We start from the raw sequence: 23,964 nt of genomic DNA on the forward strand, positions 1-23,964 counted from the left end.
GTTTCTGTATGTGTGGGTGGAGAGAGATGGTTGTGATAGCACAGATGAAAGTGTCATCTGAAAGGAAAGTAGGTGATGGTCATATAGGGGGAAGGGAGAGTTAGTAAGGTTGCAGAATATAAGATATAGAGCATGACCCTCAATGTGAGTAGGAGAGTCGGTCCACTGAGAGACCAAATTAAGTTGTTAGTGAGAGGAATTTAGAATTAGTTGGAGAATCAGAGTTTTCAATGGTAATATTGAAGTCACCTAAAATGAGAGCAGGTGTGTCACTGAAGAGATAGTATGGAAGTCAAGCAGCAAAGTGATCTAAGAAAGTAGAGTAGGACCAGGGGGGTGAAATATGAATGTGACATGCAGAGAGATTGGATAAAACAAGCGTATGCTGTGGACGTCAAAAGAAGTGAAGGAAAGAGAAGTTGCTGTGTTTAGAGTTTAAAAACCTACATTTGGGGGAGAGAAGAAATCCAAACCCACAGTCGTGATGATCTCCCAGTCTCTGGGTATGAGTAAATGAGAAAAATCCATAGAAGAGGGCAGCAGGTGAAGCAGGGTCAGTAAGAGAGAGAGCCATGTTTCAGTGATAGCCAGAAGGTTAAAAGATTTGTATATACAATTTATTGCAAATTGATTGTGTTTTCCAGAGGGCACATGAGAAAGGGAGAGAAGGGAATGTTTTACGTGAATTAGGATTGCAGGATTAGAAGTGCATTCGGTTTTAGAGATTGGAGAAGACATTGATAAGCGCCTGTGTGTGGGAATAGCCCAGGGTATGATGAGAGAGTGGGCCAAAAGTAAATACGTTTTGTACAATTCCAAGATTGTGGTGCCACATTTATCTATTTTAATTCTAGCTCTTGAAGTTACCAGGAGAGGTTTCTGCTGCTTCTCAACTTGCCTTTTGGCAGCAGTGCCCCCAGTGGCATTTTTTTTATCTAGGACCAAAAAAAAATTCAATACTCAATATTGAAAAAGGCAATTCTGGTTTCATTCCATGAAAGAAATGAAATTAGGTTAAAAAGTAATAAATAATTAAATCTTGTTTCCATCAAATCATCAGTGTGAACTGTTTTAACTTTTATTCTCTTTCCTGCAATACATCCACTGAACATTTGCATTTGTTAAAAAGCTTTTAAACCATTTAAATTTAATCAGCTCGCTGCATTGACAACGTGCTGAAATGTGTAATTTGCCTTTCATTGGGCCATATATGTGTTAAATCTTGTGTTTTTTAGCTCATGGGCTTTTGTTAAATTTCTCCACATACTACAAAGATGATCTGAACCTAATATAATACGTGTAATGTCAACATTTTTCCAGCAGCTGTACAGCTCTTAAGTTCTTAACGAAAATATCAGACATCGCAATTTTCTATAGAGGAATTGTTATTCTAACAATTCAGAACAAAGAGTGACACAAAACTTAACTTGAGAGAAGGGAGACAATAGCTGGACAGGTGGTTCCTTGCCATCTCTATTTATAGCTTAAAAAATATTTTAGTGACTACATACCGATGGATGTGCAGAACTAGTATTCATGGATTAACTGTTTCTTGGCTTATCAGATTTGTTGAGTCAGATTTGCTTAATGATTCTGCCTATGACTAAGTGCTGGGTAAGCATGAAACGCGTTAGGCGTTAGAGGGAATACTATACATGTTTTTTAACTACTGATGTGAATAAAATATATTTTTTTATTTAATAGCATGTTTTGGAGAAATTATTGAGATTTGCTTAAGTCTTATAAATCTTGAATATATGTAACATACATAAAACGTGATAAATACAATGTTAGCTCTACTGCAATTTAAATGCATTTAGCCTTTCATTTAGTGTGATTTAATACTAAAATATGAATCGGTTGTGTATCCCCTGCAATAAAATCTTTATTGGGGCTTGGCACCAGTTACACTGCAAACTGCCTGCTTCCAGCTTCTGTGCTTCCGGCAACCCCCCCCTCCCGTCCTCCCTCCCCCCTTGTCACTTTCCTCCAAAAAAATGATGTGCATAGTGTACATTTCTCCACACCCAGTAAAACAACTCAATGATTATGAACTGCTAATGTTACAATTAATTATGTTTTCCCATTGTAATGTTTCTAAGTAGCAGCTCGCCAAGTCTAATCAGTCACTCTCTAAATTGTTATAGTTTCATACATTTTACTGATACATTCCTAAGCAGCCTCGTCTTGTACAGGATAAGTTGTAAGATGTTAAAAGGGGCCTATCATAGGAAAACTGTTACCCACTCGGGAGTTTCAGGCTAAATGAGCTTGCTTTGTTTAGGGAATAAATACTATTTTGGTCAAAAAAATGCTCTTAGGGAGTCTATGGTTTCTAACTCAGTTGGAGGCAGCCATTTTATGAATAATTAGGAGGGTCCCAGTTTCCCTATTATGTGATAGAGTGTGATGTTACACAAATGCACATAATGAGTGAGCCATGAACACGACCAAACCTGACTGCCCGGACCTGTGCAGGTGGCATGGTGCTCCCTAGGAAGAATCGTTGGTCAAAATAGTATGGTTTCCCTGAACCAGAGTGCAGGGTCTATGAGCTCGCATTTCCAGTAGGGAAAACAATTTTCCTATTACAGGTGCACTTTAAACTCAGTTTAAAATCATTTTTTTCTGTAACAGGATTAGGTAAAACATAAGACAAAATAGAGCAACTAATATATGCTGGCAACCAGGCTAATGGAGTTGCTGCTGAATACAAAATTATAGTGCAGGATAACTGATTCAGTTTAAAACATAATGGAAAAAAATAGAATCTGCAATTTGCCCCTATTTATCAATAAAAAACGGAAAAAAATCAGATTGGGAAAAAAAACTGTGACTTTTTTGGATTTTCAAACGGAAAATCTGAATTTTCTGGATTTGTCGCCTGAAAAGTCAAATTTTTTTATGAAATCGACGGAAAAGCCTGAAATGTTCCGATTATTGTATGAAACCCAGCGGAGACATTAATATCTTCAAATTGCAAATCGGACCTCTGCCATTAACTTCTACAGGACCTTCACAGATTGAAGATGGAGTATTTTTGGATTCTGACTTTTTTGCAGCCTCGGGGTATAATAAATCTTGAAAAAATTTAAGTTTTTTTTTTCCACATGATAGTTATACAATAGGAGCATTGACCAATGAGGCTGCTAAATGTACACAGATGTCAGTTGAGTGATCAGGCAAACACTTAACACAGGGCCCTAGGCATGGTATACCGGTACATATTGATTGATTATACACTATACTAGCTTTTAGTGTTTATTTACATCAGATCTCAGAAGTATCTGAGTTATCCTGAATGGATTTCAGTTAGTGATACATTCCAGGCAAACTCAAACAGAAACAGCTACAAATTGGGGCAACAGCTATAAATGGAATAGATAAATGGGTGAAATAAAGCATTGTTACGGGAAAAGAACAAGGCAATACAAGAAAACCATCTAACAAAAGTTGTCAAATCATTTTACATGTATTTATTAAAAAGGTACACAATAAACACACAAAAGGCTAGATTCAATTCAGAGAGAAAAAGGTTTATCACTTGAAAACTGATGGACGAGATTCCAATTAGGGTGCAATTTCATTCAGACAAACTTATCTCATGGTTTATACATAGTAACATAGTAAGTTAAGTTGAAAAAAGACACACGACCACAAAGTTCAACCTTTTAAATATATATATCACCTGCCAAACTGCTAGTTGACCCAGAGGAAGGCAAAAAAAAACAATTTTAAGCCTCTCCAATTAACCTCAGAGGGGGAGAAAATCTTTCCTGACTCCAAAATGGCAATTGGACTAGTCCCTGGATCAACTTGTTCTATGAGCTATCTTCCATAACCCAACAAATTTCTGCATTTCGCCATCTGCAATTTTTTTTCACGAATTTTGAGGCAAAAAATTTGATGTAACAAAACATCGCTGAGACAAAATTGTTGCTGAGACAAAAAGGATGCCACAAGAAAACACCCATTTACTTTTGGATTGAGAAAAAAATGTTGCGCACGTAAAAGTTTGTCGCGTGTAAAAAAAAGTGAAAAAAAATGTTGACGCCATTGACTTCAATGCTTTGGCAAATTTACTGAAATTTTGCGAATTTCTCCCTTTGTTATGTACATTTTTTGGCGAAACGGGACAGATTCGCTCATCACTATTTTATACTGTTCTTTTTCACATAAGGATTTTTGCATCAGTTTGTTGGATTGTTGACTTCATTTTAGGTGTAAATTGTTAAATGCTCTACTGTATGTCTATTATATCTTATTTCCCCACTGCAATGTAACCACTAACTCTTCCAGTTGCATTATCCTCCATCTGGTGTTCCATTTATATTTTTGTCTTTCAGCAGCCCATTTAACCTTTAATGCAACAGCAGAAAGATGAGCATCTCTGCACTAGTGAACTGTGAATGAAACACTGACAAGGACAGATGTCAGCATTGACATAGTGTCAGGCTCTGCTGGGATTCAAGCCAGGGACCTTTGGGTTCTGGCTCTGTGCCTTAACCATTGGGCCAGGTGAGCAGCCTGCAGGGTTGCTCACTATCTATTACCTGGCATTTACAGCCTTATTCCAGCAGCAGCCTGATTGTGCTGACCCTGCCCTATATAAGGCCAGCTCTCCTCAACCTCCTTGCCTGAGCATTAACCTAAACTAGGTTAAAATGTGGCATCACCCCTAGCTAAAGTGTCCTGCTCTAGCCTCCTTTCCTTGTCTTGCCTTGTCCTAACATTGAGCTGCCTTGCCTTCCCCTCCCAGTTCCGCTCCAGTCCTGCTTTAAACCTTGACTTGCCTTGCATTTTCCTACTCCGGTTCTAGTCCTGCTTTGATCTTTATCTTGCCTTGCTTTAACCTTGCCTTGACCTTGCCCTGCCTTGCATTGACTTCCTTGCTTTTCTGAATCTCGTCTGTCTAGCCTGATCCTTATCTTTCCCTTTCCTGCTATCCAGTCCTCCTGCTCCCCAGTCTGATCTACTCTACACCCGCTCCATCCTGTTCTGTCCTGTCCTATCCGATTCAGTCTGTGCTGATCTACGCCCACTCCGTCCTGTCTCGATATACACCTGCACCATCCTGTCCCATGCTGTCCCATCCAGTCTGTTCCTGTTCTATGCATGTTCCAGGAACTTGGATGAAGCAGCGCACACTCTCCTCACAGTTTGATAGTTTGAGCCCGGTGCACAGTGTAGAGGGCACGGCAACCCCCAGGAATACGTACTAGGCAAACAGAATCACTGGCACACGTGGCAATTCAGGTGCCGGGTTACCCCGTGCTCTTTATTGTGCGGACGTGCAACGTTTCGGGGTGACAACCCCTTTATCAAGCATGCTTGATAAAGGGGTTGTCACCCCGAAACGTTGCACGTCCGCACAATAAAGAGCACGGGGTAACCCGGCACCTGAATTGCCACGTGTGCCAGTGATTCTGTTTGCCTACTATGCATGTTCCATCCTGCTCCTACCCAGTCTGCTCTTGTCCTGACTCTTAGCCTTCGTCTTCCTATCCAGTCTGACTCATCACCCTCTTCACCCAGGCCTGTCTGTTTCTACATTCTCATCGCACTGTTCCTGTCCTGTCGTTCTGTTCCTTGTCTGCACAGCCAGTCCCTACCTGAAAGACTCATCCTTCCCTTATCTACCATCACAGCACCCCCAATCTAATCCTTTACACATAGCTTGCTAGATCATCTTCTATCACAGAGCAAATGAAAGAAAAAATATATTTCATATGTCATATAGTAATATCAGTAGTTCATTTTTCATTTAGTCATGGTTGACTAAAAATGAGAGTAGGAAAAATGTAGCAGTATAGGTTATAGCTTATTTGGAGGCAGGGTTGGATACAGGATACATATTCCTAAGGGATCTTTGGTGTACATGTGTTTTTTTCATGCAGTGTCCATGTAGAGATGTGTGTAAGGTTCTGCTTCTGCAAAAGATGAAAGTGATCTGCATAACTGTTTTGCACAAGTTTTGGTCAGAAAATACAACCCCAATGTTATACAACATTATAAGTGCAAATTCTTAGGGGATAGCCCATTGTAGCAGCCCAGAATAAAACATGGAAAATCAGTTGAGTTACCCACTTTAGTAAGGTTTATTCGAAAAACTACAAATTACACAGTCCTATGTGCAAACTCAACACACCTAAGAGACAGCCCCTCCTCCAAGGACAGGAAACCATTTAAATACCCCTTCCGCCACATCCCTTAGTGTTTAATAATGAAGACCAAGACACCAAGGGCTGCTTCACAAACAAACAGTAGTTTATTTGGGAGGGAACTATGTGCTGCCTGAGGGGACCAGAATGAACTGCAATTTGCAAGTTTGTAATTTTAGCTTTCCTTCAGTTCCCCAGGGAGAACATTTAAGAGACATTGAAAATAAAAAATAGCGAAGGTATCAGAAAAATGTTTTTAACACTTTTTCTTCAAATGCAGCATCCCTTGAAGATATTACATCCAGTCTTTAATGTCTTGTGAACATATTTAAGGACATCCAAGTTGCAGCTTTACTTACCTGTTCTGCTGAAGTCTATGCTCTCAGTGCCCAAGAGGTTGAAATGACTTATGCCATCCAACGCTGAAAAAAAGACAACAAATTTATTTCTTGTGATGTGTAGAAAGTTGTAGTCACTTTAGACATAAAATAAGGAGAGAATCTCAGAATCACTTTATCCAGGACTGAAGATAAGGTTCTTCAATAGACAGACTCGCCCACCATTTTTGCTGAATTGAGTGCCACCAGAACTCTGTTGAGTGTGAGCAGCTTTATAAAAATAAATGCAAGTAGTTCTAAAGGTTCCTTTGACAAGAATGTTAGGTGTAAATTCAGATCCTGGGGGGGGGGGTAGCTTGTACTGTAGGTCTAAGCCTGCTTGTTGCTTTGTAAATTGTTTGGCCAGCATCGGAAAAGGGGGATACATATTCAAAACTGCTGTCCCAATTCTGCATCATTCTGTCTAGTGCTGCTGGTTTGTCCTGGGGATAGAGGTGAAAAGAAAGTATATACTTTGTCATTTTCCCTTGTAGCCATCTATCCAAGGATTGGCAAAAGCCAAGATTTAACTGGAGAAATAAAGACTGACTGAGAGACCATTCTCCTGGCAGAATCTAAAATCTGCACCGAGGTTGTCTGAGCCTTTTATGTACACTGCTTGAAGAGCATGCAGATGCTATTCTGCCCAATGCACGATTTTCTAAGTCAGTTCCGCCAAAGTGGTGCTGCAGCAAGTACCTCCTTGACTGTTTATATAGGATACAACTATAGTTTATAGTTTTTATCAGACTTTTATGGCTACTCCCTTCGTCAGATGAGCTGTCCATTTGAGGGCCCTTCAAACAGCAGGAGCTCCCATGATTGGAGAGTGCTTCTTCCTGTTGCTCCCCACCTCTGCCTGCTGGCATTGGTGTTAAGTACCAGCCACTATGTGGACTGTGAACCAGGGAACTCCCTTGGTCAAATTGGGTTCTGTCCATGTCTAGTGGCTTTAAAGACTGGTGTCAGGACCAAGGACGAAGCTGATGTACAAGCATGAAAATATATAGTCAGATTTTCTGTATTAAGAAAGTTTGTGGTTGGGCCCAGGCAAAAGTACAGGGCAGGCAGTGGTCATTCATAATTAGGAGTCAAGGCTGGAAGGTCGAGAGCCAGAAAACAGTTAATCAGGAATTATAGCGCACCCAGGAACATTCAGAATATATTTTCAGGCATTGAAAAACTTAGTGTCTTTAATTTTGAATTTGATACCAAACAATGATGTCACAAGCCATGGTGATGTACATGTACACCATGGGTGCACCATGGGTGCTGCTCTCTGTTGAGAGAGGTTGAACGGGGTTCTCTTTAGACTTCAGACTTCTCCCTCAGACTTCCTCCCTTTTCTGGAGGAAGAAGTGTTATGCCTTTTGCTGAGTCTAAAAGAATTCACATTAACTGTTTCTGTTGCATAGGAATAACACTTCAATCCAACTTCTCCAGCCAAGCAACTCTCTTCTGAATGTGCTGAAGTTTAAGGTCAGAAAAGGAGGCTTTTTATTAGCCAATTGTCCATGTAGGCAACATTTGGAACTCCCTGAGCCCTCAGATAGGCCACCACCACCACCAAGACTTTGGTGAAGATTCAGGGAGACGGAGACAGAAGGTATGGGTGCAAACTAATATTTTTTTCAGAAAACTAGTTCTCCTTACAATGGCTGCAGGAAACTTGGTACAAAAAAAAAAGTTTTGAGATTTAAGACCAACAAGTCTTCTTCCTACCAGTATGGTTAACCTGGTATCAGAACTGTTTTGTGACTCATATGACTTATCCATGCCTCTCTGAGACCCTACTGCTTTGCCTCTGCTTTTTCTTCTCTAAGAAAAAAATATTTTATCTTGAAGGGGTATTTACTATAACTCGACTTTTTCTCACTATAATTTAAAAGAAAATTTGACCAAACTCCCAAACCCAAATCCCCTAATTTTACCAATAAAAATTGGTACATGAAAAAGTCATGACAAAATTGTGCGTCAATTCGAATCGTGCAACTTATACGAATTGTTGCTCCCAAAATTCGACTTTATCAAATTGTTGCCTCAACAGCTCAAATTTAGCAGATTATGTGAAAAAAACGAATGTCAAGCAACCTGGAGTCTTGAAGGTATAACACGTTCCATTTGTTAAAGGGACCATCTGCCATTGACTTCTACATGATTTCGATTTCAGTTTTAGCTGGAGTATTTTCAGATTCTGATTTTTAGCAGCTTTAGAGCATAATAAATCTTGAAAAATCTAAGTTGTTTACCTCTAAAAATTTGAGTTTTTCCCCTCAACAGAAAGATTTGAGGTTTAATAAATACATCCTTAAAGCACCCCAAGTGATTATATTTATTTACCTGACACCCTGGTCTAGTGCTCCTATCAGCAGAAAACGGAAGCAGCCAAGTGTTCTTCCAGTTAGCGCCACGGAGTGAGCCTCTTCCTGCTTCCTCAGTCTTTTCGCGGCTGTGCATGCTCAGTAGAGCGAAAATCCGAACTTTAACAAAAAAGCCAGCTATTTCATTCTACTGTGCATGCGTAGTGCTAGCTGGAAGTTTCCTGGGCCATTGCAGATTTCTGCTGATAGAAGCACTGGCCCGGGATGTTAGGTAAGTAAATATAATCAAACAGCAACTACTGATGCAATAATGGCGGAGCTCACCCAGTGCCACCCGACCTCCTGTTTGATCGCAGCGCTTGCGATACCCCGGTCACTCCTTGCCAGTCAATACATGAATCAACTGATATGCTGCGGAGCGCTAATCAAAGATTGCTCAGGAGTCTGGCACTTGTTACATCAAATTTACGGCTTTATTCAAACGCTTGTGAAGACTACATCGGAGGGAGTATAATTCTAACGCGTTTCATCGTCATCATCATCATCTGATGAAGTGCCCAGATTTAGGGCATGAAACGCATTAGAATTATACTCCCTCTGATGTAATCTTCACAAGCATTTGAATAAAGCCGTAAATTTGATGTTACAAGTGCCAGACTCCTGAGCAATCTTTGATCAGCACTCCGTAGCGTATCAGTTGATTCAAGTAAATATAATCACTTGGGGTGCTTAACTTTTGGCACCCCCAATGTAAAATGCCTTTCCTTCTCCTTTAAGATCCATCAAGGCTATAACAATTTTACCTAGATTATCTATATTTTCCACTGGAAAGAAAAGTATCTTCTCTCATTTCATCATCAGACAAATCTTGTCAGTCCTGGATTTGTGGAAAGGTCACCTAGGCCCAGGCCTAGGGTGGCAACATTTTAGGGGGCAGCATGCTGCCCAACCACACCCACATTGGTTCAAAAACACTGGGGATACGCTAGAGATACAATCATTTTTTTTTAATTTCCCATGCGCCAATCCCCATTTGCACGAATAAAGGGGAGGGGACAAGGACGATGAACGGCAGTGGGCCTAGGGGTGCCCATTATGTAAATCTGGCCCTGAATCCTGCAGATTGGCCCCTTCTAATTGAGCTGAAAAAGTACTAGCCCGAGATTGTGATTGAGCATAAGCTTTAACAGCATCCAAAGTCTGTTGCATGCTGGACTTAAACCCCAACATAAACTGAAACATAGACTCAGACACCTCCTGCTGACAAATATCAGAAATTCAGGCAGAACAGATTATTTTGTTATAATCTCTAGGTAGCCTTGATACAAATAAGGGAAACCTTTTAGATCTTTTCCCATCATGGGATCTGTCTTCTGAGTAAGAGGCTAAGAGAAAAAAACAGTACTAGTAGTGGTGAATAACAGTGCACCAAAAGAAAACTTACCCAGAGCAGATAAACACAGGCAACAGCCACTTCTACAAACAGGAAGGCTGCAAATACACCAAGAACTGCCATTTTAAAAAAGCTCCAGGTGGAGTGCATCAACTTGTACAGCATGAAGCAAGCTAGAGAGAGTGCACATCTAAGGGTGATTTACACCATGCTCCTGCAGTCTGCATACCAACAGGCAGGGGCTTTCTGCCCTCGGAGCTCCATTCTGCTAATTAGCCACTGCAAGCATAAACAATTGCGAGGTACAGCTCGCTTATACAAAGTGCCCACTGAGCATGGAGCTGACCTGGTGCTGGCTCACTGGGGGGTGATGCTTGCAAGGCAGTGCTTCAGCTGCAGGTGGCAGACAAAGTTTCCCTAGACAAGACAGTGGTCCACCTGGAGGGGCTCTATGGAGAAGTTGCAGTTGCCACAGATCTATGCACCAGGTTCTTTATGCAAGAACAGAGAAAAGGACAGACGTTTCCCCAGTTTGCAGTGGCACTACGGGAACTCTGAAACAAGCTAACTAAGGTGGATGGCTGAGAACTGGCTGTGGATAGCCTCCTTCACAATAAGTTCGTGGCTGACCTACAAGAAGCAAGAGTGAGAACTGCATAAGGAAAAGGTGTGAACCGACAGTGGCATTCTTTTTTGGGCTAAACAGCCACCTTGCCTTCCAAGTGGGCACGAAGTGGTGGTGTCTATTTGGATTGACACCCATTGCGATGCAAGGGGCTACCATGCTCATTGAACCCTGTGTTGACATCAGAGAATGGCTAGCTGACAACTCTGTAGGAAAGGTGCCTGTGAAGATAATGAACCAGGGCCTCTCACCAGTGAATATGCCCACCAATACTATTGTAGTTCAATACACTGCAGCACACTGTAGAATAAACGGTTGCTTAGAAAGGTGAATTCATTGGCTCATAATTTAGAGCAGACAATAAAAAATGGCAACGTTTCGGGCCTCGCAGGACCCTTTAGCAAGCCTTTATGCGAGGCCCGAAACGTTGCCATTTTTTATTGTCTGCTCTAAATTATGAGCCAATAAATTCACCTTTCTAAGCAACCGTTTATTCTACAGTGTGCTGCAGTGTATTGGACTACTATATTGAACTTGTAACCCGTGGCAGGGAGGATTTAACACTGTACAAGCACCTGGTCCTAAGGGATCCATTTCGCAAGGTCAGAGCACTCCAACATTGTGTGGCACCAATACTATTGTGGCAGAAGTGTTTGCAATTACACCCGATGATGTGTTGGATGCCACCGAGGGGAGCTCGGTGTCCACAGGGCTCCGCAGGAACCAAGCGGCTTCCGGATAAGTCCCAGAAACAGACAATCCTTCAGCAACTTGACGTGGTCTGCTTGGAGTTGGCAGACTTGCAGCGGCAGGCCCTGAGTGCTGTGCTGCTCCGGCACTGGGGGGTATATGTCTGTGATGATGAGGACTATGGGTTTACTTCGGCTATTGACCACCCCATCGAGACTGGAACGTCCCCCTCCATCTGAGAAATGTACAGGAAGATTTCCCAAGCTTTAAACCAGGAAGTCAGGAGTTTATTGCACCAGATGCTTGATGGGGGTGTAATCTGGGAGAATCAAAGCCCATGGACAGCTCCAATTGTCCTGGTCTGAAAGAAGGATGCGTCCCTCCAGTTCTGTGTGGACTATTGGCTGTTACATGCCTGCAACCGCCAGGATACGTACCTGCTACCATGAATTGAGCAGTCATTGGCTACATTGAAGTGGGTCACTTATTTCTCTTCATTGGATCCAGCCAGCAATTGGCAAGTGCCCGTGTGACTGGAGGACTGGGCCACGACTGGATTCATCACTCCTATGGGACTGTATAAGTTTAACAGAATGTCGTTTGGCTTTACAAATGCCCCCAGCACTTTCCAAAGACTATAGGACAGTGCCTGGGAGGCATGAACTATGACAAGGTGCTCGTATACCTAGATGACATTGCTATTCTCTCCCATCCTACAAAATTGAGATCCTTTCTGGGCCTGGCAGTATACTATCTGAGATATGTTAAAAACTTTGCACAATTGGCATACTGAAGGGACAGGTCACGGAAAAAGGAAAGAGATGCCAGGATAGCCGGTGGACTTGGGGATCCCAGCAGCAGAGAACTTTTGAGTGGTTAAAAACCTGTCTATCATCTGCTCTGGTGCTGATGTATGCGGAGTATAAACTGCCACTCTGCTTATAAACAGATGCTGGTCCAAGTTCAAGAGGGGAAGGAGAGGGTGAGAGTGTATGCCACTTGAAGTCTGTGACCCACCAAACGAAACCTGGCAAATTACAGATGGAGCTACTGGCTATTGGACTGTGGGGAATCATATGAACATTTACACAGACAATAACCCATTGGTTTACCTGGGCTCTGCACAACTGGGGGCCTTGGAGCAGTGGTGGGTGGTCCAGCTAGCCCAGTTTGACTATGTGATTTACTATAAATCTGGAAAGTCTAACCAAAACACAGATGCCCTGTCCCATAACCCCACAGATGTGCTGATTGGGCAGCGGGATGACGAATGAGAGGGGGTTGAGATTCCCCCGCTGAAAGTAAGGGGCCCAAGAGAGGCAGGAGGCCTCTCATACACAGGTGGCAGGGATCAGGGATGGAAGGCCCCATTGCAAGAAATATACACTGTGGATGAGTGGAAAGAGGACCAAAATAAGGTGTGTGTTTTACATCATGCGAATGCCTAATTTGCCAACATTATTTTACAGTGCTTTGGATCTTTGTAAGAAACTTCCAGCAGAAGTTGCTCAAAGAAAAAGCACATAAAAAAATTACTCCATTTTTAAAAAGTTTTTTTACACAGCGAAACATGGTCATGTGTGGTGAATTATTCCGCTGTTTTTTATACCAAATAATAACTTTGCTCCTTAATATGGAGGAATTATAAAATACTTAAGGGTATAGTTTTAAAAACAAGTGCTAACATAATGAATGAATCAATAAAAAAATCAGCAGTAAGCTTGGTTTCCTTTTACTTATAAATAATGGCACAATGTAACATACAACTTGTAACATACAACTTGTCACATGCTCCTATGCACAGAAAATTTACTTTACTAGTCAGTGACATTTGTATTCTTTAATACTTACCCCCTCTTCTGGTCTGCTTCAGACTTTTATTCTTCGTTTTTGTATTGTTGACATTATATATATATATATATATATATATATATATATATATATATATATATATATATATATATATATATATATATATATATATATATATATATATATATATATATATATATATATATATATATATATATATATATATATATAAAAGACCAGCAACACCGGGACCTTTGTGTATCAAGACCAAAGTGTATTCATTTTGTGCATGAATAGCTCATAAGGAAGGTCCCTGTGTGGACCGAAACGTCACGTCGGCTATTCATGCACAAAATGAATACACTTTTTTTGATACACAAAGATCCCGGTGTTGCTGGTCTTTATTCAAGTATTATAACTATTTACCGAGCACCTGGGGAAAATGATTTCAGCAGGGTGCTGTCCTTGTGTACCATAATCCCTCTTGCTCTGTTATGTTTATAAGACATGTTTGCTTTCCAATTATGGTAATTCTTTGTTGAACAACCATGAGCTCTGACGTTTACATTCAGCGGTTATACATAATTAACCCTAGAAAACACATTTAAGTGGAACTGAACTGAAAGTCTGTCATCATTGACTTTCCCATCTTATTGATCTTACTAACACGTATATTATTTCTTCTTGCATATTAAGGGTGAATATGTGTGACCACACCTGTTAACTATATCTCCCAGCATTTTCAGCAACTGGTTTACTAAACGGTGAAAATTTGTCAGCGTCCACTTTGCACCCAGCGCAACATTTCACCAGGCGAAAAATTTGCTCAGACTACGCTAATTCACTAAAATGCAGAGTTATGTTGTGTGCGCCGGACACTGGCGTCTTTTCTCTAGCGTTACTTCAGCAATGCGAGCATTTGATAGTGAATATGCGCTTGCGTTCATTTCTGCCTAGCCAAACTTCGCTAGGGATCTTGTGCTCAGGTCAATTTGCATAGGCCGAGAAATGTAAAGTTGTATGGATGTCTTTATGTTAAATATTGATGCATATGCTTACAAATTACACTTTTTAAAACTCATGTCCAGGGAACCTTAATAAAGACAATAGATTTGTTATAATGCCCTACACATGAGCCCACTGTAAAGTTAATGTTCCATATGTTAGAAAATGTATGGAGAAATGTTTTTTTAAGGTCTTTTGCATCCTATAACTTTGAAATAAGGAAAAGACGCCAGTGTTTTTTGAACTTTGATGCATTTTCCACTCACAGAATATGATGTAAGTGACAGAAGATTGAGGAAGATCTATGTACTCCATTACACTTCATCTGGTCTGAGCTGGCGAAGGCAAGTCTGGCGAAACTTCAGTAAAATCTCCATTCGCCAGAGCGAATTGTCACCTGGTGATAGAGTGCAAATGACTGGTAGCGCCTTTCGCTAGCCAATTGTAAACTGACAATGTCCCTGTGGGTTGTTACTGCTAGCGAAGGGATGCTAGCGTTAGCCACTTCAACCTTTAGTAAATCGGCCCCAAGGTCTTTCTGAAGCTCTCTGAGAGTGATTCTTGACTCTTTTTATTATTCTTGAGACTCCTCTGTCAGAAATATTACGAGGAGCACCTGGTCATGACCAATTTGGCGAGAAAAGATATTGTTTCCATTTACGGATTATGGCCCCAACGGTGCTCACTGGAACATTCAGAAGCTTAGAATACATCTGTAACCAATGCCATCATTGTTTTGAAACAATATGGTTGCAAAGTTCTTGAGAGAGCTCTTTGCTTTTTCCCATTGTAGCGCTATAGTAAACTGACTTTATATAAGTCTGCTCTAGCTACTATCAGTGTGTGGTTATACCACATATGAGGCCCTCTCTCTCAGGGGTAAGCCCTCGCAGTGGGGTGGAGGCAGGGTGTAGTGCAACTGTAACCAGGTGCAATAGCACAATGATGGGCACCAGTAGTTCTTTAACGCTTAAACAATGAACTGTTTTTATTTAACATAGCATATATCAGATATCCACAATGACGTATAGAACAATCAGACAGCATAAAGGTAGCATATACTCACAGAACCAGTATAGGCTGAATCCCTGCAAGCCAGGGAATATACATCAGAGAGAGAGAGAGTTGCAGCTTGTGAGGGGTATTGCCCAGTTTTCACGATCTATTTCAGTGGCAGTCTAGGGGAATTCCTATCATCTCTAGTCTCAACACTTTAGTCCTTACTCCGGGTCAGTAATTCCCTGGGATTTTAATCCCTCTAATATCCTCGGCGGAGCCTTGAGCTGCTCAACTAAATAACCTCTCTATCACTCCTAGAGTGATCTATAAAATAGTATGCTATCTAATTACTAGGGCCAATGCGCCAAGGGTCGACATATACCCATTCCCTTCCAGCCTGCTTGGTTGGGCTAAAGTAATGGACCCATGCAGAAACTGAGGTGGAGATCTTAATGCCTTGGACACATACCTTTGCGGTACCAGGTGCTGTACTGAAGGACCCACGCCTGTTACAGGGCCAAATTATCCAGTCAGAGCAGATATCAGCAGCACACCGTAGATATGAATAAACATGTATTTTATTGTATCAAATTATTTCAAACAGGGCAACGTTTCGGGCCAGCCCGGGCCCTTTATCAAGGCTTGATAAAGGGCCCGGGCGGCCCGAAACATTGCCCTGTTTGAAATAATTTGATGCAATAGAATACACGTTTATTCATATCTACGGTGTGCTGCTGATATCTGCTCTGACAAAGTAATGGACCCAGACCTCATGGTTCCCAAGACCTTTATACTCTGACACAGTGCCATCTGGTGTACACTGTGAGAACTACAGGGGTTAGATAAGCACAAGGTGCCCAACACTGAGGTGTCCATATTACTAGGGATGTGCCTGTCTGTAATGTGTAAGAGTGTCTAAATTTTCACATCCCTACACCATCATCAGATGTTTGTTGTGTGATACCTTGGTAATTATTGGCCATCAATTCGGAGTAAAACCAGCTAAACACTGACAGATTTCAGCAGGTTTCTTGGCTTTCCATGCCTTTTTGCATCTCATTTTCTTCATTTGTTCAATACTTATTCCCTGTGTCATTTCACTTTATTACACATACATTAATTTAATTTATGGACTTATTTGTTTTGAATTCTTTGCATGTGTGGATCCTCCATGGATTACTTGGGTTGTTACTGACATCTGGTGTAAATTTCATGGCAATACCCCCATTAGAAATATATATACTGAGAAAAATGTTGACATTTCAATCATTACTTAAGGGGAAAGAAAGTAAGAATATAATTTTATATAGTGTAATGTAATACCATTAATATTTGCTTTAGTGGCCACAGAATGACACTGCTAAGAATTACACAACTTGTTATCTACAAAAACCGCTAGATCCTTCTCAGTTAAGGAAACTCCCAACACACTGCCTCATATTGTGGGGAATAAAAAAACATAGGTGAATGTGTTCTGGTCTGCATTTATATTATTTTGCCAAAGTGCATAAACTTGCATTTATCAACATCGAACCTTATTTTCTAGTTTGTTGCCCAGTTTTCCAATTCAGTCAAATCAAAGCAAAGTGGCAGCATACTGCATAGAACCTATAGTTCTGCACAATTTTGTATCATCAGCAAAAATAGAAACATTACTTTCAATGCCCACCTCCAGATCATTAATAAACAAGTTGAAAAGCAAAGGACCTAATACAGAGCCCTGTGGTACTCCATTAACAACACTAGTCCAATTAGAAAATGTTCCATTTACCACTCTTTGTAATCTACTGTATATTTTAACCAGTTCTCTATCCAGGTACAAATAATATGTTCCAGACCACCAGTTCTTAATTTAACCAATAACCTTCTGTGTAGCACTGTATCATATGCTTTAGCAAAGTCTAAGTAGATCACATCCACTGCCTTCCCAGAATCGAATTCCCTGTACACTTTCTCATAAAAGGAAATTAAATTACTTTGGCAAGACATTTTGGCGCAAACTCAAAGTATTATGATTTGCAATGAAGTCCAGTATTTTTACCCCTTCGAAAACCTTTCCTACCACTGATGTCAGACTAAGCGGCCTTTAGTTTTGATGCAGGGAACGGGATCCCTTTTTGTATAGCACACCCCATTAGCAATTCTCCAGTCTCTTGGCACCATGCCAGACCTCAATGAATCCTGAAAAATTAAGTAAAGAGGTTTGACAATCACACAGCTAAGCTCTCTAAGTACCCTGGGATGAATACCATTCGGTCCCAGACCTTTGATTATCTTAGGGTTAGTCCACACGAGGAGATTCAGTGAGATTTTGTCGCCTGGCAACTAATCGCCTCGTCTTCTGAGCGACAATCTCCACAAACTGCCTCAGCGTGTTTTCCCATAGGCTTCAATGAAAAGCCGCCTGCGCAGTCGACTTTTCATTGTAGCCTATGGGAAAACATGCTGAGGTAGTTCGGGGAGATTGTCGCTCAGAAGACGAGGCGATTAGTCACCAGGCGACAAAATCTCATTAGACCAAGGTTTGATGATTTTTGTTATCAGGCTGAAAGATGCGGATCCGTTTTCGGAGTGCAGCTACACTGTGTGGAGTGGCGGTTCGTCAGAAGCAGGATCCATTTGACCGTGTCCTTTAACACAGGGCTTATCTGTGGACTGGTAATCTGTTTTACTATCAGCTTCTCTGTAAACAGTGACTCCAGAGAAGTGGTTTCAATTTCAATACTGAATTTTATTTTCTTAATTAAAATAATAGACAAAGAAGAATGTTTAGTATGATTGATAACTTTGAACAACATAGTTTATACAGGCTGTGCACATATGTTTTGCATTCATCTGTTTATAGTTTTTGCAACAATAAAAATTCTTGTTACTAGTAAACTCAGGAATGGATGCTTATAAGGCAACACTAGCTTGACAGTGCTGTAACTCTGTTTATATCAGTTTACAGTATTTAGTTATTGGCAGCCAGCATCACAGTTTTGAAATATCACACTAAACATGTAATTGTTAGGCATAATACCTTGTTTGGGTTATACAATATATACAATTATTGTTATTGTACAGCCATTCAAGCTATTGCACTACCATAATGGCTTATATTGATAAAATAAAAAGTACCCTAGGAGTTAACAAATTTGGCATGGCAACAATGTTGGGCATTCTGAAATTGCAATTCATTTGCAGGAAGAACGGGGAACAGAAAGTGAAGACGTTGAACAGGCAGGGACAGTACCAGTCAGAAAGTGCAGTACAGGACCAGGAACCAGGAGCGTGGCCAGGATAAACAGGCTGGAGACTAAACCAATCAGTAACACAGTACCAAGTCAGGACCCAGAAGAGTGGTCAACAGGCAAGGGTCAGTTCAGGCAGCAATACAGCAAAAGATCAAAACCGGCAAGGGTCAGAAACAAATTATCAGACTTGACTAATCACACCCAGAAACTCTATCAGGAAATAGACCGACATTGGGCAATGAGTCAGTGTAGTGTAGAAGGTTTTATAGCCAAACTAATGTCTTACACAGATCATCTGTGGCCAGATTGGCAACAGATTAAACAATCAATGATTACTAGCAATTACAGAGCATAGCCATAGGGCGAACCAAGACCATAGCTATCTGCTCACATAGAGCAGAGGTAATGCAGAAACACCAGGTCCCCAGTTAAACTCCAGGCAGGTTATCACACATGGTCACACCTTTTTCTTATTTTTGCACTGGGTATAAACTAATAAATATTCCTTGCATGATGTATGTGCTAGGGTGCAGCAGGCACACCCTGCTGCAGATAAGCAAGTATTGCTAAGATCATGCAAATAGGATCATGCACACAACAGAGGAGAGGGCTAATAATGAAAAGGAGAAGATTCACAGAAAGTATTGGTTAGTAGCTGAAGGCTGGTAGTACAGCAATCCTATTGTTGACTTACAGCAGCTGGGCATTCTTTGGGGTGCTAGAGGTCAAATCCAACAGATCTTTGCAAATCTACATAGCCATTTTCTGTGTTGTTCCTCTCTCTACCACTCTTGTATAATAACTGCTGAGTACAAGCCTTATTCTTTGTTTGTTGCACCATGGCATTATTTCACTACATCAATTTAACAAAACTCTAGGAAGCAAAATAAGCACCAGTAGAAGAAAACATGGAAAATGCTGACTGAAGAGGCAAATGGAATATAAAACAACCAATTAGACTATAGCTGAAAAAATACACTTGTTTAATTGATTAATAAACAATACTGATGTCCAAGGCAACCATTATATATAATTAGGGTTCTATGAAACACTTTTACTATAAATAAATCATATTTAATAACAAGTATATCAATGCATATATTGCAATTCGCCTGGTCTGAGGTGGCGAAGGCAAGTCTGGCGCAAGAGGTAATGTTCAGTAAAATCCGCATCTTAGCGAATTTGCATAGTTACGTCCATTCGCCAGAGTGTCAATTCACCTGCCGTTAGGAAGCGAAGTATATCTCCTTCGCTAGCGAAGTTACGCCAGTGACCGTTAGTGAAGTACCAAAATGAAGTCAGCGTTAGTCACTTCGCCCTTTAGTAAATTTACCCCCCTGTGAGGATGCCAAATCTTTCAGGCTTATTGCTGAGACAACCAAAATAGAAGAGAAAATCCATCAACATGAAGTAACTCACCAAGTGATGGAAGAAGCCCAGGTGCACTGCCCTGAGCCTTAAGCAATGGGAGAGGTCATAAGGAATTTGTAGAGCAGGCACTCAGATAAAGGCAATCTTCACCCAAGCAGTAGAGTTCAGTAAAATTGTTTTATTGTAGTCATTATTAGCCTTACACATTTCTTGTTATACACACTTAGTCATAGGCAAGCTGGACAGGTTACTTCAAATCATGGGCACCTATTTTATCAAATAGGACTTTTAAAAAAATCACAAATTTTTCGGAATTTATTAAACAGTACTGACAAGCCAGTATTGGATGTGAAAAACTCATAAAAAAACAATAATGCGAGCCTCCCCACAATAAATCAAATGTTCATAAAGCAATCTCACTTTATGTAGACTGTGGCTTGGGTGTAACAAACCCCAAGCCTATTGCTATGTGGATATCAGGATGTGTGGTGCCAGGTAATAGGACTCAAAAAAGACATGCTGGAACATAAAGTAAATAAATTAAGAGTCATTTGAACAAGAAAGACTATTTGTCAGCCACATGATAATCCATAAAATAGATCTGCAAACAATTCTTGTTCTGTACATGAACCAATGCCAGAAATGTTTAAATCATGCAGTATTGTTTAAATGTACACTTTGTAACCAAGTTCTTTGTTTTATATATATATAATACACAAAAGCCATGAATATCCTGTAAATTATAGCCTTATAAACGGTGAGTTCTGATGTCATCAGTTATAAACGGTGAGTTCTGATGTCATTTCTGTCACATGACTCACTGAAACTTGTGTATTATAATAAATAAAGTACCCCCAGTTGCAAAATATGAGGATATTAGAAGTTACCTCGGAGTTCCATGGCCGTGTTTTTATATGGTCATGAAACTCCTCGGTAACTTATAATATCCTTATATTTTACAAAAGGGGTACTTTATTCACTATATATATATATATATATATATATATATATATATATATATATATTTTTTTTTAGGAATAAAGTTTGTTCAAGATCTAGATACCCAATCAGACCTTTGTTTTCACATTGTAGACCTATAAATGCTACCTGCTAGTTGGTTACTAGACCTGGGATATTATATTCCACCCCATGGAGATTGGTACTGATTTATGAACACCTGGAAAAATTATATAAAAAACCTGAGGGAAAAATTTACCCATAACACTGCCCTTAACTGCTTTAGGACATGCAGGAAAATAAATACTTGTCCAAAAAATACATGAACAAAATAATGTTATTTAAATCTGAATTGTACTTTTTATATTCACTCAAAAACTATTCCACTGTTTTAATTTAAATGCTGTAAATCAATTCAACTGTATGAACAAAGAGGTAACAAAATAAATCGTCTTAAGTTTGCTACTTGTTTAGTAACCTATACCAATTAATCGGTAGGTAGCATTTACTCGTATTTGTTTAAAAACAAGCATATTATTGGTTGCTATGGGTTAGTAGTTGAGGATAAATTTGACCATGTATATATAATATGGCAGGTATGCAGGCAACAGAGCCTATTTTGTTTTAGTGGTAAGATGGATATTCAATACGCGAATGTTATACTAGCTTGTATAATGCATTGTATTTTACAGCATCTCACTGCAATAATTCTTATCGCTCCTGTATACCACAAATTACAAGTAATCTGAAAAATATGTTATGCTCCACTACCCTAGTGTAATGATAAAAAAAATTCAGCTAGACTATTTCAAGATCCTTGGATCTTAGGCTATGTTACAAACACTTCACAAAATATTTATTTTTGAAAAATGTGTTATCTCCATTAGAGTTCTATAAACGAAAATATGCTGCAGTTTTTTGTTATTATTCATTTTGCATTGTTTACTCAGGCCAGTTTTGTGGTGAGGCCACAAAGGCCCAGGCCTACCGTGGGAAAATATGATTAGTGATGGTGAAATTGCTGGAAGTGGCCACTTATTATTAAAAATGTCCAAGAAGGCAAAATAAAGAAAAAAAGAGATCCTAAATATCATAAAAATGAGCTTACTCTAAAACAAATGTGGCATGAGTTAAAAAAAGTGTAAATAACATATATTTAACTATACAGATATGTATGGCATTTGGATTGAGAAAAAATTGTTGCACGCATACGCATAAAAAATTGTCAAAAATTGACTCCTTTTGACTTCAATACGTTTTGTGAATTTTTCACAGTCTCGTGAATTTTTCAGTGAAACAGGGCAGATTTGCTCATGACTAGAACCTTGTGCTTGATGATAGCCAAGCTAACACTGCTTGCACTGGTGAATAAATCTCAAACCTATGATACCCCCAAACCAGCGCCGGATTTTACTTCTGGGCGCCCCTAGGCCGCGCGGTCCGACCAGGCGGCCGCGCGGTCCTAGCGCCCGCCTTCCCAGCGCGCCGGCGAAAAACCGCCGGCGCAGCTGGTGCAGTTGAACGGCGGCTGGGCGGCATGCCGCCCCTATTTCTTTTCTGCTCTAGGCCCGGGCCTATGCGGCCTTGCCGCAAATCCGGGCCTGCCCTAAACAATGTAGGTCTCTATAAAAAGATATTGCATAAAACAGCTCGTATGTAAAACCCTGTTTCACGTAAATAAACCATCTTCATAAAAAAAGTAGTTTTTTAGTAGCATGTTCTATTGGGTAATCATAAATAGAAAATTGCCATTTTAAAAAAAAAGGGTCACGCCCTGGAACCATAGGATTCATGGTGCACACAAACATACCAAACAAACCATACGTACATTATTTTAGAAAAGAAAAAGAAACCCCACCAATTGTTATGATTCTAAAATTGGCCAGAAATACTGCAACGTGATTTATTACACTTGTTTACTAACAATAATTCATAGAGAATTGTAATAGAATTAATAAAGTGCTAGTGCTGCTATAAATTCATCTATAATTAGAAAAATTCATGGATTTAAGTAAAGTGCTGTGCAATAAATTAGAATATTAGACCCCAAAGAAAAATCGATTAAAAATATATATAGAAATATATATATATATTTTTTAATCGATTTTTCTTTGGGGTCTAATATTCTAATTTATTGCACAGCACTTTACTTAAATCCATGAATTTTTCTAATTATGGATGAATTTATAGCAGCACTAGCACTTTATTAATTCTATTACAATTCTCTATGAATTATTGTTAGTAAACAAGTGTAATAAATCACGTTGCAGTATTTCTGGCCAATTTTAGAATCATAACAATTGGTGGGGTTTCTTTTTCTTTTCTAAAATAATTTTTGTTTCTTCTGACATCCGTCAGACCTCAACTAATAGTTGTGAATATAATTTCTTGGTATTTGAATAAAGGTTTCGTTTTTTAGGTTTACAAACCATACGTACATGTTAGGTCACATGAGCCAATTAACAGATAGAGTTCTGTCCACTTGCTTCCACACTTCTTCCTTTTACAGTTAGAGCTGTAGTATTCCTGGTCAGGTGATCTCTGAGGCAGCATAGAGACCATCACAAAACGGTGGTTTAAGGCAAGCGATGTAAAAGGGCAATATTTACTTAAATATATATACAGGTATAGGATCCCTTAACCGGAAACCCGATATCCAGAAAGCTCTGAATTACGTACAGTGATATATTTTCATATTTTTACTGAGCTCTGAATAAAAACACATAGATAAGACTTGTTATTGCTTTGTTTTCATTAACAATTTGCAAAATGATCCTGGGAGATGAAACTAAAAAAAAAACTGGTAAATCTGACAATGACTAAGTCCATCAATTGGAATACAGTGAATGTCTTTGTAACTAATATGAAAATATACAAGTATTGGTTCTCTTATACCACAGTGCAGTCAGTTGGATGTTACAAAGTAGCACAAATTAGAAATTTCTTCTATACACCGCAGGAAGGTAAAAATCCATTCTTGTTAACATTCTGGTTAAAAAATGTGTCTTGGGATATCT

At 39.8% G+C, this 23,964-nt stretch overlaps 1 protein-coding gene across 5 annotated transcripts in view; it reads right to left on the bottom strand.

Moving 5' to 3' along the window:
- pcbp2.S (poly(rC) binding protein 2 S homeolog) overlaps nt 1-23,964 on the bottom strand; it is a 495,331-nt gene that overhangs the window by 165,162 nt on the left and 306,205 nt on the right. For 2 of the 5 annotated variants that reach the window (XM_041567624.1, XM_041567621.1), the window contains exon 4: nt 6,521-6,583. The exons of the other annotated variants lie outside the window; for them this stretch is intronic. The gene's annotated coding sequence lies outside the window, so the exon portion shown is untranslated. The remainder of the gene's footprint in view (nt 1-6,520; nt 6,584-23,964) is intronic. 5 annotated transcript variants of the gene reach the window in all.

This window comes from Xenopus laevis, chromosome 6S (assembly GCF_017654675.1).
Source record: "Xenopus laevis strain J_2021 chromosome 6S, Xenopus_laevis_v10.1, whole genome shotgun sequence".
In the NCBI taxonomy this organism is placed as follows: Eukaryota; Metazoa; Chordata; class Amphibia; order Anura; family Pipidae; genus Xenopus; species Xenopus laevis.